Source organism: Canis lupus, chromosome 28 (assembly GCF_003254725.2).
Source record: "Canis lupus dingo isolate Sandy chromosome 28, ASM325472v2, whole genome shotgun sequence".
NCBI lineage: Eukaryota > Metazoa > Chordata > Mammalia > Carnivora > Canidae > Canis > Canis lupus.
The window spans coordinates 6,325,689-6,343,150 of NC_064270.1; the positions used below are offsets into that span (position 1 = coordinate 6,325,689).

Consider the following 17,462-nt stretch of genomic DNA (forward strand, 5'->3'; position numbering starts at 1 on the left):
GTATGTTTTAAAGCTTTCATAATAAACCATGGGGGAAAAGATATGTCTATGAATTATCCAAAGGTTTTTTTGTTTTTTTTTTATCCAAAGGTTTAAACTATTTTGCAAAGGCTTTAATATGAAAAGCTTATAACTGTCCACAAGTTTTTGTTTTTATATATGCTCTTTGATAAAGCCTTCAGATGGTAAAAACTCTATACAAAATTTTCTCAAGTGTCTTTAGGTCTGGAGGGTGAAAGCATCCTAAACAGGAATGATTGATCCAAAATGACAAGAGAAAGAAGAAAAATTTCCTCCCTGCTTTTCTCCCTCAGTGCTGCAATCGTGACTTCCCACTCAATGGGGACTTTTCCATTCCTGTTGGGGGGCAGGGAATGTTTTTGTGGCACTATTATTTTATATGCAGTGTATATGCCTTTTTTGGGCTTTATTTTTTTTAACGTTCCATGATTTAAAGTTGACATTATCTGAGGTTGACAACAGTGACTTTTCAAGTTGTGGCATTTCCCTTTGAATACTTCTGTCTACATAGTGCTTAAATAATTTGAAATATTTTCACTTTCTTCACAATGTGGAATTTTTTTCAACAGTTTATCTGGTAGTTGCGACATTGATGACTTTAAAACATTCAAAAGAACCTCAATTTGTGGGTGTTTATAATGTCAGCCTGCTGGATAGAGCAAGATGACAAGCAAGCCATAAGACACCATTTAGGATATATGGAGCCTTCTTCGATTCAAGCAGAAAAAATTCTGTTTCAGGGTCATTGGCTTAATTCATAGTCAGAACCAGGCCTTGGGAAAGAATCATAATGCCTTTGTTCCCAACAGAATTTTTCTTCAGGCCTACAAAGTCCTTCTGGCCTTAGGGCCAAAACAGTTCCCTGTAGAAAACAAAAAATAGGAACACAGAAAAAATCATCAGTGTTATCACTCCCAGCATAATCACAGGTGCTTCTCTTGGTCCTCCCAGTCCTCCAGGATGCTAAATGCTGCCTCTCTGCTGAAAGTAAGAGTCCCATCCAGCTTTCCTAACTCTTGGCTCCTTCGTGGAGACCCTTCTCTAAGGTCTTCTCACAGGGCCTGGCCCTCTTCCTGTGCTGCAGTCATCTGTACTAAAACCGTGGTCCCCCACCTTGTTCTGAAAAGGCACCATTTTATTTTATTATTTCATTTATTTATATTTTTGAAGATTTATTTATTTTATTTTTTATTTTTTTAAGATTTATTTATTTTTATCTATTCATGATAGAGAGAGAGAGACTCGATCCCGGGACTCCAGGATCGCGCCCTAGGCCAAAGGCAGGCGCTAAACCTCTGAGCCACCCAGGGATCCCCCTATTTGTTTATTTTAGAAAGAGAGCAAGCATGCATGAGTGGGAGGAGGGCAGAGAGAGAGAGAGGGAGAATCTCCAGCAGGCTAAGCATGAAGCCCCATGGAGGGCTTAATCCCACCACCCTGAGATCACGACCTGAGCTGAAATCAAGAGCCAGAGGCTCAACCAACTGAGGCATCCAGGTGCTCTGGCACCATTTTAAATAAAGAAACTGGAGCTGAGAGAGGTTAGATTACTATACTGCCTTCCTGCCTGCTAGGGTGAATCCTCACTTCTGGAATCCTTCTATCTGCCAGCTCACTGAAGTTTCCTGACAAGACCACTATCTTTGTGGGATAGTGCAGAGTACAAATTCTGAAGTCAGAGAGATCAGGGTTCAGCTCACACAACTGCCACTTACTAGTTATAGATTTTGGTCAAGTTATTTAACCCTACTGTGATGGGCTGATAATGGCTCCGAAGGCATTAGGCTTCCTAATCCTGGAACCCATGAATGTTAACTTATTATACAGCAAACTTTTTGCAGGTATGATTAATTAAGGATCTTGAAGTGAGATTATCCTGATTATCCAGGTGGGTCCTGAATGCCATCACAAATGTCCTTATAAAAAAGAGTCAGGGAAAAAAAAAAAAAAAGAGTCAGGGAATGTAGATACCACACACACTGAGGAGAAAGCTATATGAAGATGGAGGAGGGGATTGGAGTGATAGGACCACAGGACAAAGAATACAATGGCCACCAGAAGCTGAAGAGGCAAGGAATGGATGCTCCCCTGAAGGCTCTGAAGGAACCAGCTCTACTGACATCTAGATTGCAGGCTTCTGGCTTCCAGAACTGTGAGAGAATAAATCTTTGTCGTATTAAGCCACAACTTTATGGTAGTTTGTTACAGCAGCCACAAGAAATTAATATACCTGCTCAGCCTCCATTCCCTTCTCTGTTAAACAGAAATAAAATATGTGCCTTTCTGGGCTGTTTTGATAAGATTAACAAATGTAAAATACTAGCTAAATCTCTTGACATGTAGTAGCATTTGGTCCACAGCAGCTATTGTTCCTATTATAATTATCTTCATTATTTTGAATATGGATATAAGAGTATAGGCAACTTATCCTAAACCCATCACCACCATTTTAAAAATCAGTGAAACTAAATTGCCAGTGGTTTATCTTTGTATAGGAGGAACTGCATATTTACTTACAGTTTTTATCAAAATACCACTTTTCATCAAAAAGCTCTTTTCTCTACTATTGATATATTATTATGAAGTGCCAGATTTATTCATGCCAATAGCTAAATAAGCCATGTTGCATTTCTCCAAGTATTTAATTGTGTGTTTTATCATAAATTACATGTTTAAAACGGAAAATAAACATTTCCAGCTGTTTTGAGGACAGCAAATCTAAATTCAAACTGCTAAATTCCGGGAAAACTACAGATCTTTTAAAGTATACTGCAATTTAAAAAAAAAAAAAAACAATGTCAGCTCTTACTTATTCAAGACTTGAACATTCACTGAGGTGTAATTAGGGGAGTTTTATGTGGTAAAAGATTGCTTCCCCACACACAGAACTGTAGTATGTAGGGGAGTACTCATTCATTTAACCAATGATTATTATTATGGCACAGTGCCAGACAGTGGAGGATGCAAAGATAAGACAGAGCCTCTTTACCATGGAGGGACTCATAGGACAATGAAGGACATAAAAATATAAGCAGATAGATTAAAATTCAGAATAAGTGAAGCTAACATTTACTATGTATCTACTATGTGCCAGATAATGTATGACCCTTTACATGTATTCAATTCATTTAATCCTTATTACATGCATTTAATTAATTTAATCCTTATAACCCTATGAAGTGGGGTTTTGACAAGGTTAACTCCCCCAAAGGTCATATTACTAGTTTAAGAAGAATTTAATTCATGAGCCCTCTCTCTTAACCATTACTGCAGAGGCAAAAGCTACATAATATGAGAACACAGAAAAGGAAGAAACTTACTATGCCAGAGGGAAGTGAGGGGGTTTCATCTCACAGATATATTTAAGCTGGACCAAGGATGGATGGGAGTTAAGACTTCATTTTTTAAGCTGGAGAAAAGGTCATAAGGCACTCCAGCAGAGAGGAGGCTGTGCGAATGGTAGGCATCAGGAAAGGATTATGTATTCAAGATGGCTAGAATGTCATTGAGCTTAGTGACCAAGAGTAGTACACTGTATACAAAGAAGGACATTGAATGATTAAACGCTGTAGGGAGAGACTGGATCATATTTGCATTTTAGAAAGATGCCTAAGGATCCGTGTGGAGGATGAGCTGCACAAAAAGAAGTCAATCCTGGAAGCTGGAACTTCTAGTCCAAGATGGGAATCAGAGCACCACCCACTTACCAATTCCTGTTGGATAATCAAGAAAATGCAAAAGGGAACATTTTATATTATTGTTTGAAATCAAGGAAGAGTGCCATGCACAGACCAGAAGACATTGTGGCAGAATAAATGGCACTGGTTAGTCACACTCATCTAAAAATGTCTGAAACAAATTTGAAGCTCAGCTGAGAAACTGCCTCCATACAGAATACATTAATATTAGGCGAAATAGAATTCAATGGAAAAAAATAACTTTTAAAAAACAGAAAGGAGTAACATTAGATGGATAGAAAAGAAAATTCAACCAAGAATACAGTCATGAGTAATCATGTACCATATAACATAGCATCAAAATAGATAAAACCAAAGCTGCTAGAAATAGAGAAAAGCCAAAAATTGCAACCGTAATAGGAGGCTTTGACATACCTCTCTTCTTAGTAGATTTAGTTAACAAAATCAAACATGGTTAATGTATAAAAGCATAATTGAAAACTTGTGTTAATTATATATATATCACACTTTGTATCCCATAAATTTTCAATTGTATCACATCCTAGTCAAGAAACTCTCCACACATTCCAAAAACCAAAAGATTGTGCAGGCTACATTTCCTAACCACAATATAAGTAACAAAGGGAAAAAACCCAAAAAGATAAATCATTTATCTTAAATAGTGTGAGCCACAAAAGAATGTAAAATTGCAGTTATAGACTCTAAGAAATAAATAGAACACTACATATCTAAATGTGGAGAAAAGTACTCAGAGAAAAATATGAAGTTGCGTATTTATATTAAACAAACAAATAAATAAATATACTTTATTTGAGGAGCTATAAAAAGCACCAAGAAATAAATTAAAGGAAAATGTGAGGAAAGACACAATGTAGCAGCTCACAGCATAAATTAATCAATTCAAAGTATTTATTTTAAGAAATGGTTCATTTTTAAAGATCAATAAAACTTAATTCTGGAAAGTTTAATTAAGGGAAGAAGAAAAATACACCATAAAGAATGAGAAATGGGACACAAACAAATCTTTTAAATTTCTGTTAAATAGACCATTTTCTGGAAATATGTATGGATATATTGTATAAAATCTTTGATGAAAAGATGAAAATCAGGAGGGAAAATTAGTGGGAAAAATTAGAGTGACAAAACATGAGAGACTCCTAACTGGGAAACAAACAAGGGGTAGTAGAAGGGGAGGCAGGTGGGGGGATGGAGTGCCAGGGTGACGGGCACTAAGGGGGGCACTTGACAGAATGAGAACTGGGTGTTGTTATACTATATGTTGGCGAATCGAACTTCAATTAAATATATATATAAAATATAAAAACAGAAAAGATGATAAATCTAGCAGGATAGCAATCACAGGGGAAACTTTTTGGTTTTTTTTTTAAAAGATTTTATGTATTATTTGAGATAGAGAACAGAAAGCAACTGAGCAAATAGGTAGGAAGAGGAGCAGAGGAACAGGGAGAAACAGGCTCCCCACTAAGCAGGGAGCCTGAAGTGGGGCTCAATCCCAGAATCCTGGGATCATGACCTGAGCTGAAGACTGACGCTTAACTGACTGAGCCACCCAGGTGCCCCAGGGGGAAACTTTTTAATGTGTCAAAAAATAACCCCTCAAAGATATCAAGAGTCCCATGTTGTTTTACAGATTGTTTCTTGCAATCTTAAAGAGGAATACATAATTTATATGCTCAAGGACATAGAAAAAGAAGGAATGTTGCCCAATTCATTTTACCAGATGATATAACTTTGATATTTAAACCTGAAAAAAATATGCAAAAAATACAATTATCTAACATATAGATTTAAAATCCTAAATAAAATATTGAAATTGTAATCTAGCAGTATACTTTTAGAATAATTTAATTGAGAATTCAATTAATATAATTCACCATGTTAACAAACTAAAAATGTAAAAGCTGTGTGATCATCTCAATAGACATAGAGAAAGCATTTGACATCCATTCTCAGCAAACTAGGAATACAAGGGAACTTTCTCAACACATTAAAAAGTAGCTGTGAAAAAGTACAGCTAATATCAAACTCGGTGGTGAAGGTCAGAATGTTTGCCACCCAAGATCAGAAACAAGACACTCTTAGCACTTCTAGTTACCATTGTACTGGAGATTCTAGCCAGTGTAGTAGCTAATAAAAAAAAAAAAATTAAAAGCATCCAGATTGTTAAGAAAGAAGTAAAAACTAGCGTTAATCAAAGATGGCATTTTTGTCTATGTAAAAACCTGACAGAATCTACAAAAACGTTACTAGAAACTAGTAAGTGAGTCTAGCAGCATTGCAGGATACAAGATCGATACAAAAAAATCAATTGTATTTCTATACATGTTGCAATGAACAATGAAAATTTAAAATTTTAGGGCACTGGGTGGCTTCCTGTTCAGAGGGTTCCTGCTTCTCCCTCTGCCCTTCCCTCTGTTCGTGATCTCTCAAATAAATAAATTAAATACTTTAAATTTTTTAAAAAAATATTTAGGGATAAGTCTGACAAAAGATGTAGAGTGCCTGTACTCTGAAAATTATAAAACATTGAGAAAAAAATTAAAGAAGAACTAAATACATGGAGAGACATACCATGTTCCTAAGTTTGAAAATTTAATATTGTTAAGATGTTGATTTTAATAAAAATACTGTGGTATTGGCTTAAAGACAGATAAATTGATCAATGGAACAGAACAGAGAATTTAAGAAAAAAATGCATACATTAGTTTTTGGCAAGTGCAGAGGGGTGAAAAAAATTCTTCAAAGACTAGTCTTTCCAACAAAGGATGTTGGAAAACTTAAATAACTATGCAAAAAATGGCAACATCTGATCCATACCTTGCCCCATATACAAAGATTAACTCAAAATGGATCATAGACCTAAATGTGAGATGTGAAAGTATAAAACTTTTAGAAGAAAATATATTTGTGACCTTGAGTTGGGCAAAGATACCTTAAATATGACAACAAAAGCACAATCCATAAAAGAAAAAATGATAAATTGGACTTTATCAGAATTAAAAATGGTTATTCTGCAAAAGACACTGTTAAGAAATTAAAAAGATAAGAACAGACTGGGAGAAAATACTTGCAAAGCATGTACCTGAGAAAAGATTTATATGCTGAATATATAAAGAACTCTCAAAATTCAACAGTAAGAAAACAAAGAACCCACTTTTTAAAAATAGGCAAAATATTTAGAGACCTCACCAGCAAAGATGGATGGCACATAAGCACATACATAAATGCTCAACATCACTAGTGATTATGGAAATGCAAATTAACACCACAATGAAATACCACTATATACCTATTAAAATAGCTTAAATTTAAAAGACTGACCATACCAAGTGTTGACAAAGACGTGATGGAACTGGAACTCTCATGCAATGCTGAAGGTTGTGGTAAATGATACAACAATTTTGGCAAATAAGTTGGCTGTTTGTTTTAAAAAATTAAACTCTCTTCTCAGGTTTCCCATCACAGATTCTTTTGCCTGTTCCAGAATTCCAGCTAAACAGAATCACACAGTATTACTTATATCATTTTGTGTAAAGCTTTCTTTCATTCATCACAATGCCTTTTGAGTTTACTTGTATTGTTACATGTATCAGTAGTTCTCTTGACTGCTGAGCAGTATTCAACAGTATGAATAAACTGTAGCGACTTTATTCTCTTATTAATGGACATCTGGGCTGTTTCCAACTTGGGGTTATTCTGATTAGAGCTATGAATGTTCTTGTACAAGTTTTTCTGTGGACCACGTTTTCATTTCTCTTGGGCAAATGCCTAGGAATTAAATACCAGGATCATAAAATTGAGTGCATGTTTCCTCTCATAAGGTACTACCAGAACTTTTTCCAGAGTGGTTGCAGTACTTTATTTTTTATTTTTATTTTTTTTTTACAAAAACAACTAGCTTTAAGGTTTATTTTTGTAACTTTTTTTAAACAGAGAAAAACAACACACTCCTTGGGGGAAGGTGAGGGATTGAGAAGACAGGCCCTGGGTAAAAGTAATCACAACAGCACCTGGAGTTGATAGGCCTGCCTAGGAGAGACACGGGCACTGCCACACCAGCACAGGGGACAGCTACTGTCTGAGGCTCAGCAGACCAGTTCACACACCACGCAAAGCTGCTATAGATCCAAGTCATAAAAATCTTCCAGCTCATCATGAAACAAGTCCCACTCGTCTTCAGAGTCTGTCAGGTCGTCGTCCCCACTTGCAGCCAAAAGCATAAGCAACATCTCGCCCAGCTCAAAGGTGACAACCTCCTCTTCTTCGTTGTCAAAGGGGTTGCTGTTCTCTCTTTCCTCAATGAGCTCCCAGAAGTGGTTCCTTCGTTGGGCCCGGTATCTGCTTGATGTTCCCACTTTCTGTCTCTGTGGCTCCTCTCTAGGGCCATCAGGGTACGCATGCTTGTAAAAACAGTTCCCTCCAAATGGGCAGCTCCCACGTCCTTCATCAAAATACCTGCACGCCTTGTTGCTCATTGCCTCCTTGAATTTCTGAATGAGTTTCTGCTTCTCTTCTTTCTCCACCCAGTACTCACTTGGAATGACAAAGTTAGATGTGATCCGGCATTCGGGGCAGGACTTTATGATTTTGCTCTCAAATTGCTTAGCACTCCTCCACTTGTGAATGCACTAAGTAAGTGTGGTTGCAGTAAGTGTGGACAGTAAGTGTGGTTGCAGTTGGAGAGAATCCCAAAGCGACGCTCACTGGAGTTGGCTTTCTCATAGACCACCTCCATGCAGATCCCACACACCATGTCCTTACTGCGCTGGACAGCAAATGAGAGCTCCATGTCCTTCTCATGGGCCTCAATGCAAGATTTTATATGTTGTGATCTCTGGGCGGCATCCATTGGATGGAGGACCTGCAGCCCACACATGTCACACGAGTCTCCGTGGAGATATACACAGTTCTCCCCATACCGGCACTCTCCCACTGCAGCATAGGGGCAAAGCTGCTTCTTGGTTTCCACTGCTGTCTGTTCTTTCTCGGATTCTTCCTTGGTCACAGAGCCCTGTGGGGGTGCTTCAGTGCAGGAAGGGGCAGTATGGCCACAGTAGGGCTGTCCGGGAACAAACTCAATGGCATTCACCCAGTCTTCTGAACCTGCGCCGACAGTAGCAAAGTTTGAATTTCTGGACTCTATTCGCCAATATTCATTTCAACAACTGGTCCAACTCCCGATGAGAGACTTGAGGAAGCAGCAAGAGATGATTTTGCAGTTAGATCTGCAGCAGTCACTTCTTCCTGTTTCAATGGCTTGCTATGTTCATATCTGCAGGGGTCTCCGTAAATACAGTATCCTCGCTGAAAATACTTGCACACTACACCATAAGGACTGTCAGAGAGGTCATGCGAATAGCGACAGTTATCTCCTTCTTTACAAACCCCGTGTATGAAATACCTTAGCTCCTAGTTTTTCTTCTTGCTTTTGGTATGGGTTGAAGTGGTGGACTCGGAGCTGATGCCAAGAAAGAATTCTTAAGAAGTCTTCAGTTCAAAAAAGGTGGTTTTACCAAAACAAAGGGACTGGGTTCCTGGGCTGAATGAGCTGCAGCCGGTTGCAGTACTTTAAATCTTCATCGACAATGTACAAAAGTCTCAGTTCTTAGTGGATGCTGACTAATCATTGGTCACAATCGTAAGCAACTTTCTGGGATGCTGGAAATGTTCTCTTCTTTATATGGGTTCTTGGTGGCACATATGCATATATTTGTCAAAACTCAGCAAAGATACATTTCTGTGTACATTTCATTTGACGTAAACTTTGTATCACAAGAAAAAACTGCAAACAAATACTGAATACTGGCTAATGATTTGCTAACTGAAATATTTAGGGTGAATTGTACTGGTGTTTGTGATTTACTTTGTAACACATCCAAAAAAAATTAGAAAGGAGATTGGACAGAGGGAGGTGGACAGAGTGATGATTGCATTTGTCTCATCAAGCAAGTACATAAAATGTTGATGACAAAATTTTATAGTTGGTGTAAATGAGGTCACTGTAAAAATCTTTTCAACTTCACTATAGGTTTAAAAAAAATTTTTTAATGCTAAAACTGAAATACACCTACCACAGGAGCCAACTATTTCACTCCACTCCTGGTATGTACCCAAGAGAAATTAAAGCATATGTCCATACAAAGACTTGTATGTTCAAAGCTAACCTCCCCCCAAAAAAGTTCATACTGTATGATTTCACTTACATAAAATTCTAGAAAATGAAAACTAATCTATGGTGACAGAAAACAGAACAGTAACTGCCTGGGGATAGGGTGTAGGGTGGAGTGTGGAGATGGGCAGGGATGGAGAGAGGGAAAGATTACAAATGGGAATGAGGAAGTATTTGAGCTGATGTGGTAATGGTTTCACAGTTATGTACATCTGTCAAAACTTATCAGATTTTACACTTTACTTAGGCACACTTTAGGCACACTTTTACACTTTACTTAGGCATACCAATTGTACCTCAATAAAGCTAGGGGTTTTTTTGCTTATTTGTTTTTTAAATCCTAAAGAAAATACTAAAGATTTTAATCCAGCAGTATGTTCTAGAATATTTTAATAATGTAAGATTAGGCAATGAATGCAAAGAATACATAATATTGGAAAATTATTATTTGAGAAATTATAATTGAAATTTGACATTTTAAAGATTTATTTATTTACTTATTTGAGATAGAGAGAGAGAGAGTGAGTGAGTGAGCATGAGCGGAGGGGCAGAGGGAGAGGGAGAAGCAGGCTCCCCACTGAGCTAGGAGCCCAAGTCAGGGCTTGATCCCAGGATCCTGGGATCATGACCTGAGGGGAAGGCAAAGACTAAACTGAGCCACTCAGGTGCCCTGAAATTTTAATTTTTTAAAAAATTTTTATTTACTTATGATAGTCACAGAGAGAGAGAGAGGCAGAGACACAGGCAGAGGGAGAAGCAGGCTCCATGCACCAGGAGCCCAATGTGGGATTCGATCCCGGGTCTCCAGGATCGTGCCCTGGGCCAAAGGCAGGCGCCAAACCGCTGCACCACCCAGGGATCCCTGAAATTTTAATTTTTAACATTTTAAAATTCTGTATTTTTAATTCTAAAATAATTCATAAATATTTTGTAAAATTATTTTTAAAAGTCTCTCAAGCTGATACCCAAAATAGTATAATGATAAAATCCTATATGGTTTCCCATAAAACCAAGAATGCCCACTGTTGCTTTTATTGTTTTTTTTATTAATCTGGCATTTATAGCTAATAGAATTAAATAAGTAAATTGAATAGGAGATATAAATATTGGAAAAGTGATAGAAATGTCATTATTTGTACATAAACTGGTTTTCTACCAAAATTGTAAAAATAAATCAAACAGAAGACTAGTTGAAGATATTCCATTAGGTAGGTGGTTTGTTACAAAGCATGTAAAAATAATCATTTTCCTGTTTACTAATAACAACAAATACAAACTATGCCAAAATACCTTTAAAATAAATATACAGACCTGGACGCCTAGGTGGCTCATTCCGCCAAGTGTCTGACTCTCAGGTCAGGTCATGATCCCATGGGTCATGAGATTAAGCCTGGTGTCAGGCTCTGTGCTGGGCATGGAGCCTGCTTGGGATTCTCTCTCTCCTTCTCCCTCTGTCCCATCTACCACCATCCACTCAACCTCCCTCTCTCAAATAGATAGATGATAGGTAGGTAGGTAGATAGATAGATAGATAGATAGATAGATAGATATGCAGACTTAATATGGAAAAAATTGCAAGCCATGAATGGAACTTAGCAAACTAAAGAGATATTTTATGATCCTAGAATAGGAAGGTTCAGTGGTAAGACGTAAATTCTGTAGAATTTAATCCAAAATAACACTATGACAGTAAAAATGTCAACAGAATTTCTTTTCAGTTTGACGTGATTCAAAATTTTACCTGCAAGAGTAAACATACAAGAACAAAAAAAACAACAATATTGAGAAGGAATATCAAAGCCTGGAAACCTGTCAAACAAGTTAATAAAATGTACTAAGAAAGCACAATAACTTAAACATTAGGCTAGAATTTGGAGAATTGTAGACAGATCAGTGGAACAGAGTTTAACATCCAGAAAAAGACCAGGATATGATAACAGTAGCACCTCAGATCAACTCAACAGGTATTCTAAGCACAAACCAAAAGAGGTCAAAATATAAAGTATAAAAACTGACAAAAACTGTAAACTCCTCTCTAACAAAAAATACCACAAAAATGAAAAGGGAAATTGTGAGGAGAAAAATACGAAAAGAAAATCAAGTTAGTTATTCACATATGAAAGGATCTCTAACTAAACAATGCACCTCATTAGAAAAACATGCAAAATGCTAAACTGAATTTTTAAGAAATAGTAATGATGAATCAACAAAGAATGAATATAATCATTACTCTAAATCTGAGAAGTGCAGAATAAAATTATGAGATAAAGATTTTCATCCGTCAAATGGGCAAAGATAAAAAAGCATAATAATGAAAGAATATTTGCAAAAGTGACTTTTGCATTTGGCCAGTGGGAGTCACCAGAAAGATAGGAAGCAGGGGAGAAAAATTGGAATCTTTATTTCCCATATTAGGGCTGTGGTTTGCCATGCTAGTCCTCTGCCTGTATCCAGTACCCATTTGATGGTCCCCCAAAAAGCTACAGTTCGCATCAGCTTCTAATAACAGCTTCTTCCCCATACCTTTCAGACCCACAGGCCTCAGATAGAAAAGATATATTGCAATACTTGTCCCTGGATGTTCCAGCCTGCTGGTTCCCCTAATCCTGTCCCCACCCCTCTGCAAATGCTCCCTTTATTAAATTCCCTTTAACAACCCCCTTGAGTGTGGTTTCCTGGCAGGACTCTAACTGATACATAACACCACAGTATGAATTTATTGTTTAATTTAGTGTGTGTGTGTGTGCATGTGTGTGTAGATGCAAATGTGAACTTAAACTTAAGTAGAGGGCAGCCCGGGGGGGCTCAGCGGTTTTAGCGCTGCCTTCAGCCCAGGGAGTGATCCTGGAGACACGGGATCGAGTCCTACGTTGGGCTCCCTGCATGGAGCCTGCTTTTCCCTCTGCCGTCTCTGCCTCTCTCTCTCTCTGTGTCTCTCATGAATAAATAAATAAAATCTTAAAAAAGAAAAAAACTTAAGTAGAGACACTCAGAAAAATATCAGGATGTTAAACTCTAAAATATGTGTGTTAGGACAGATGACTTAGAAACATACACACATACGCATATAAATTCAGTAAATGATAAAAGAATGTAGGAAAGAATTAGTCCAAAAAATGCCATTGTACTTTTTGTAGAAAAAAATCCATTTACACCTGAACTCTAAAAAGACTATTGTGGGGGCACCTGGCTGGTTCAGTTGGTAGATCATGCAACTCAGTCTTGGGGTTCTGAATTCGAGCCCCACGTTGGCAGTAATACATCTTAAAGCATTGTCTACAGACTGGATCCACTTCCTTATCTCTCCTTCACTTTCAGTCTCCTCCCCCCGCCCCCATCTATCCCCTTCACTGACAATTCTCATAAAATGTTTCTTAATCAGGTTGCCAAATCCATCGACACTTTTCCATCTTCATCCTATTAGACCTCTCAACTGACCACATCCTCCACATTCCATTCTCTTTTGATTCCATGAAACTTCACTTTGCTTTGTTTCTTCTTTACCTTCCCGCTTGCTCTTTCTCAGTCTCATTTTCCAGCTTCCCTTCTCCTGCTAGTGTCTAAAGAGTACAGCATTCCAGATCTTCTCTTCTCATTTTTATATTGGATGACCTCATCCATTCACTTTCATTCTAACATCAGTTCTGTACTACCAACTTCCAGAGTTTTATTCCAAACCACGTTTCTCTCCTGACCTCAAGACCCATATCACCAGTACATTCTTAACATCTCACTTGGATGTCTTGGAAACTTCTCACAGCTGATGTGTTCAAAGCAGAACTCTTTCCTTTCTATACTCTCTCCCATCTAAGCCTGTTGCTCCACAATGTCAGTAAATGACACCTCCATCAAACCAACTGCTTAACTCAAAAACCTGGAAGTCTTCATTGATATTTCCCTCTTCCTTACTTCTCAGATCTAAATCCATTACCAGGGCAGCCCGGGTGGCTCAGCGGTTTAGTGCCGCCTTTGGCCCAGGGCCTGATCCTGGGGACCTGGGATGGAGACCCGCATCTGGCTCCCTGCATGGAGCCTGCTTCTCCCTCTGCCTGTGTCTCTGCCTCTCTCTCTCTCTCTCTCTGTCTGTCTCTCATAAATAAATAAATAAAATCTTTAAAAATAATAATAATAAATAAATAAATCCATTACCAGTTCTTCTCGTTCTACCTCCAAAATATATCTCAAACCCATTCTCCTGAGTATTTGGCCCCAATCAAATCACCTTCATTGCCCTTCTTTAGACTACTTTCAGAGCCTTTTGACACCTCTCACTTCCACTCTTCTTCTCTGATCCATTCATCACATAATGGCCAGAAAAATACCCTTGAAATGAAAATCTGATCAAAACTCTGCAGTGGTTTTCTATTAAAATTAGGATAAAAATCCAGAATCTCACCATGACTCTACAATACCTGGCTCCTTGTGATTTTTACTTCATTTTGTATCCTTTCTGAATTCTCATTCTACTCCAGCCATACTGCTCTGCTCTCAAGCCCTCAAACATATCAAACTCTTCCCACTTCAGGGAGTTCACATGTGCTTTTCTGTCAAACCATTTCCCAGAACTCTTTGCCTGTCTAACCTTATTCATCCTTCTGGTCTCAGCTTAAATATCATTCCTTCCAAGAGGCTTTTCCCAACCACCATAACCTGCTCAGCCCCCAATCTAAGTAGGGTCTCTCTCTTGTACCATCTTGTACTTTTCCTTCATAGAATTTACTTTAGTTTGTATTATATACTTATTTATGCAATTAATTCTAGTATGTTTTCCCACTAGAGCTAGATCGTATACTGCATGAAAACAGGTGCCAGAAAATATTTGTTTGGCTCATCATTTTTATAACCACCACTCTGCCAGCACCTGGCACATGGTCTTAGGGTTTTTTTTTTTTCCAACAATCGGATTAATGAATACATGAAGATTCAGCTCAAGCCTTACTTCTTCTATAATTTATTTCTCAATCACCCTCCTGTTCCCCCACACTGGTGGATTTCAGCACTTGTTTTCTTGTTCTCCAGTGAGTCTTATACACATAACTCACACTTGACAAATAGTCTCACTGAACTTCTTTTAGGTTCTTAGATGAGCCATTTCTCTATGTTGTTTCCAGTCTTCACATATGCTGTTCCCTCTACCTGCGACACTGCTTTGCTCATATAGCCAGATAATCCTATTCACATGGTCAGGATCAATTAATGTTAAAGAATGAATTGTGAACCTGCTTGAACAGTTCCCTCCCTGGGAAGACAAGAATACCTACCTTCTTACACCAAAATTTCCAATGTGAAAACCACATTAGAAATAAGAAATTCTAGAGGCCACTTGGCTCAGTTGGTTGGCATTTGGTTCTTGATTTCAACTCAGGTCATGATCTCCTGGTAGTGTTTAGCCCCGAGTCAAGCTTTGTGCTGGGTGTGGAGTCTGCTTGAGATTCTCTGTCTCCTTCTCCTTCTATTCCTCCATGCCAACTCTCTCTCTCCCTCAAAAAAGAAAGAAGGAAGGAAGGAAGGAAGGAAGGAAGGAAGGAAGGAAGGAAGGAAGGAAAGAAAGAAAGAAAGAAAGAAAGAAAAAAGAAATTCTAAAATGACCCACTACTGTTCCCCAGACTCACAATTTGCTGCTGAAAATATTAGACTTAACTCCATCTCCCACCAATGGAGAGAAAATAAATAAACCAGTTTCTCTGAATTGGCCTCAAGGACAATGTCACTGCTATCTGAGTTAACAAAATTTCAGGCAAAAAAGCAGTGGTTACATAAGAGGAGAGTGCCTAATTTTCTACACAATTGATCGGCTTTTTCAGAAGAACAGCCTTGAAAGTATCCAGAAATCAATTCATTGGGTAATGCACACTCAGCAGCCCCAAAGTTGACATAGGATTAAAACCAGGGAGATCTTAATAGGCACTGTCCAAGTAAAGATGTGCCCTGAGAACAGAGAGGGAGCAAATGACTGGCATGTACTGACACAAAGTCAATCATCAATGATATGGCATGCACTATTTTTTATAATAACTATGTTGCAGGCACCATAGATTGGCTTACTTGGCATTCATTCATCCCTACCTTTTGTTCCTTGGCTTCTTCTACTATAGAAGCTAGGAAAACTAAATAGTCACTTTCCCAGCCTTTCTCAAAACTAAGGATGACTAGAAAAAAGGTTTTGGCTGAATAAGATACCTCTATTCTCCCATCCACTTAAATCAAAAACTTGGAGTTATCCCTGATTTCTCTATCCCACACCCCACATCTGATACATTAGCAAATTGTTTGCTCCACTTTTGTGATAAGCAAATTGTTTGCTCCTCACATGTCCACCACTACTATCTTGCTCTAAGTCAGCATTATCTGTTGCCTGAGCTACGGCAATAATCTCCTATTTGGTCTCTCCACTTCCATCCTGCTCCCTTCAACCTAGTTTCCAAAGAACAACTGAAAATATCTTTTTTTTTTAATGATTTCATTTATTTATTTATTCATGAGAGACACAGAGAGAGAGAGGCAGAGACACAAGCAGAGGGAGAAGCAGGCTCCATTCAGGGAGCCCGATACAGGACTCGATCCCGGGACTCCAGGACCATGCCCTGGGCCGAAGGCAGGTGCTAAACTGCTGAGCCACCCAGGGATCCCCTGAAAATATCTTTTTAAAAATGCAAACTTCATCATATTACTCCTTTTTTTTTTTCATCATATTACTCCTTTGCTCAGAACTTTCCAATGTCTTTAAAGACAAGAAAATATAAACTCCTTACCAAAATCTACAAGGCCTTGGGGAGCCTGGGTGTCTCAGTGGTTGAGTGTCTGCCTTCAGCTCAGGTCGTGATCCCCGCAGCCTTCTTCTTCCTCTGTCTCTCTCTCTGTGTCTCTCATGAGTAACTAAATAAAATCTTTAAGAAAAACTACAAGGCCTTGCATGATCTGACTTTCAGCTATCTCACCAATGTCTGTAGCTACCACTCTGCTGCTTGCTCACTTTGTCCAGCATTGGCAGCCTCCTTGCTGTTACTCAAACAATGCAAGCACATTCCTCATCAGAGCCTTTTTTTTTTTTGCTGTTCTGTCTGCCTGGAACACTCTTCCTCCAGACACATTCACCCCTCATTTATTCAGACCTTCACTCAACCATCACCCTATCAGAGGCAACTTCCCCAAACAATATTGTCTAAATAGCATGCTCATCATTCTCTACCTTTTACCTTCCCTAATTTCATTGCACACATTGCTACTTGGCTTTATATTTACTATGTATTGATTTATTTCTTTATTGTTTCTCTAACACATACATGCACACATATACACATATGTACATGCACACTATTTTATTTACCACTGTATCCCCAGCATCTAAAAAAAAGTGCTTCAGTAGTAGGAGTTCAATAGTTATATTTGTTAAGTTAGTAAACTTTCCACAGACTTCTGCCTAAACTTGAGTCATACCATATCACCATTCTTTATCATTTCTTTTACTTTTCTAAATTAATAATTATGGCAGACATTGTTCATTGTCCACTCATCACTGAAGCCCCATCCCCTACCTCTATGACAATAAAACT

General features: G+C 38.2%; 1 pseudogene; it reads right to left on the bottom strand.

The window, feature by feature from the left end:
• Positions 1-7,669: 7,669 nt before the first annotated feature.
• The window catches only part of LOC112672633 (E3 ubiquitin-protein ligase makorin-1-like), a 30,534-nt pseudogene continuing 20,741 nt past the window's right edge, over positions 7,670-17,462 (bottom strand).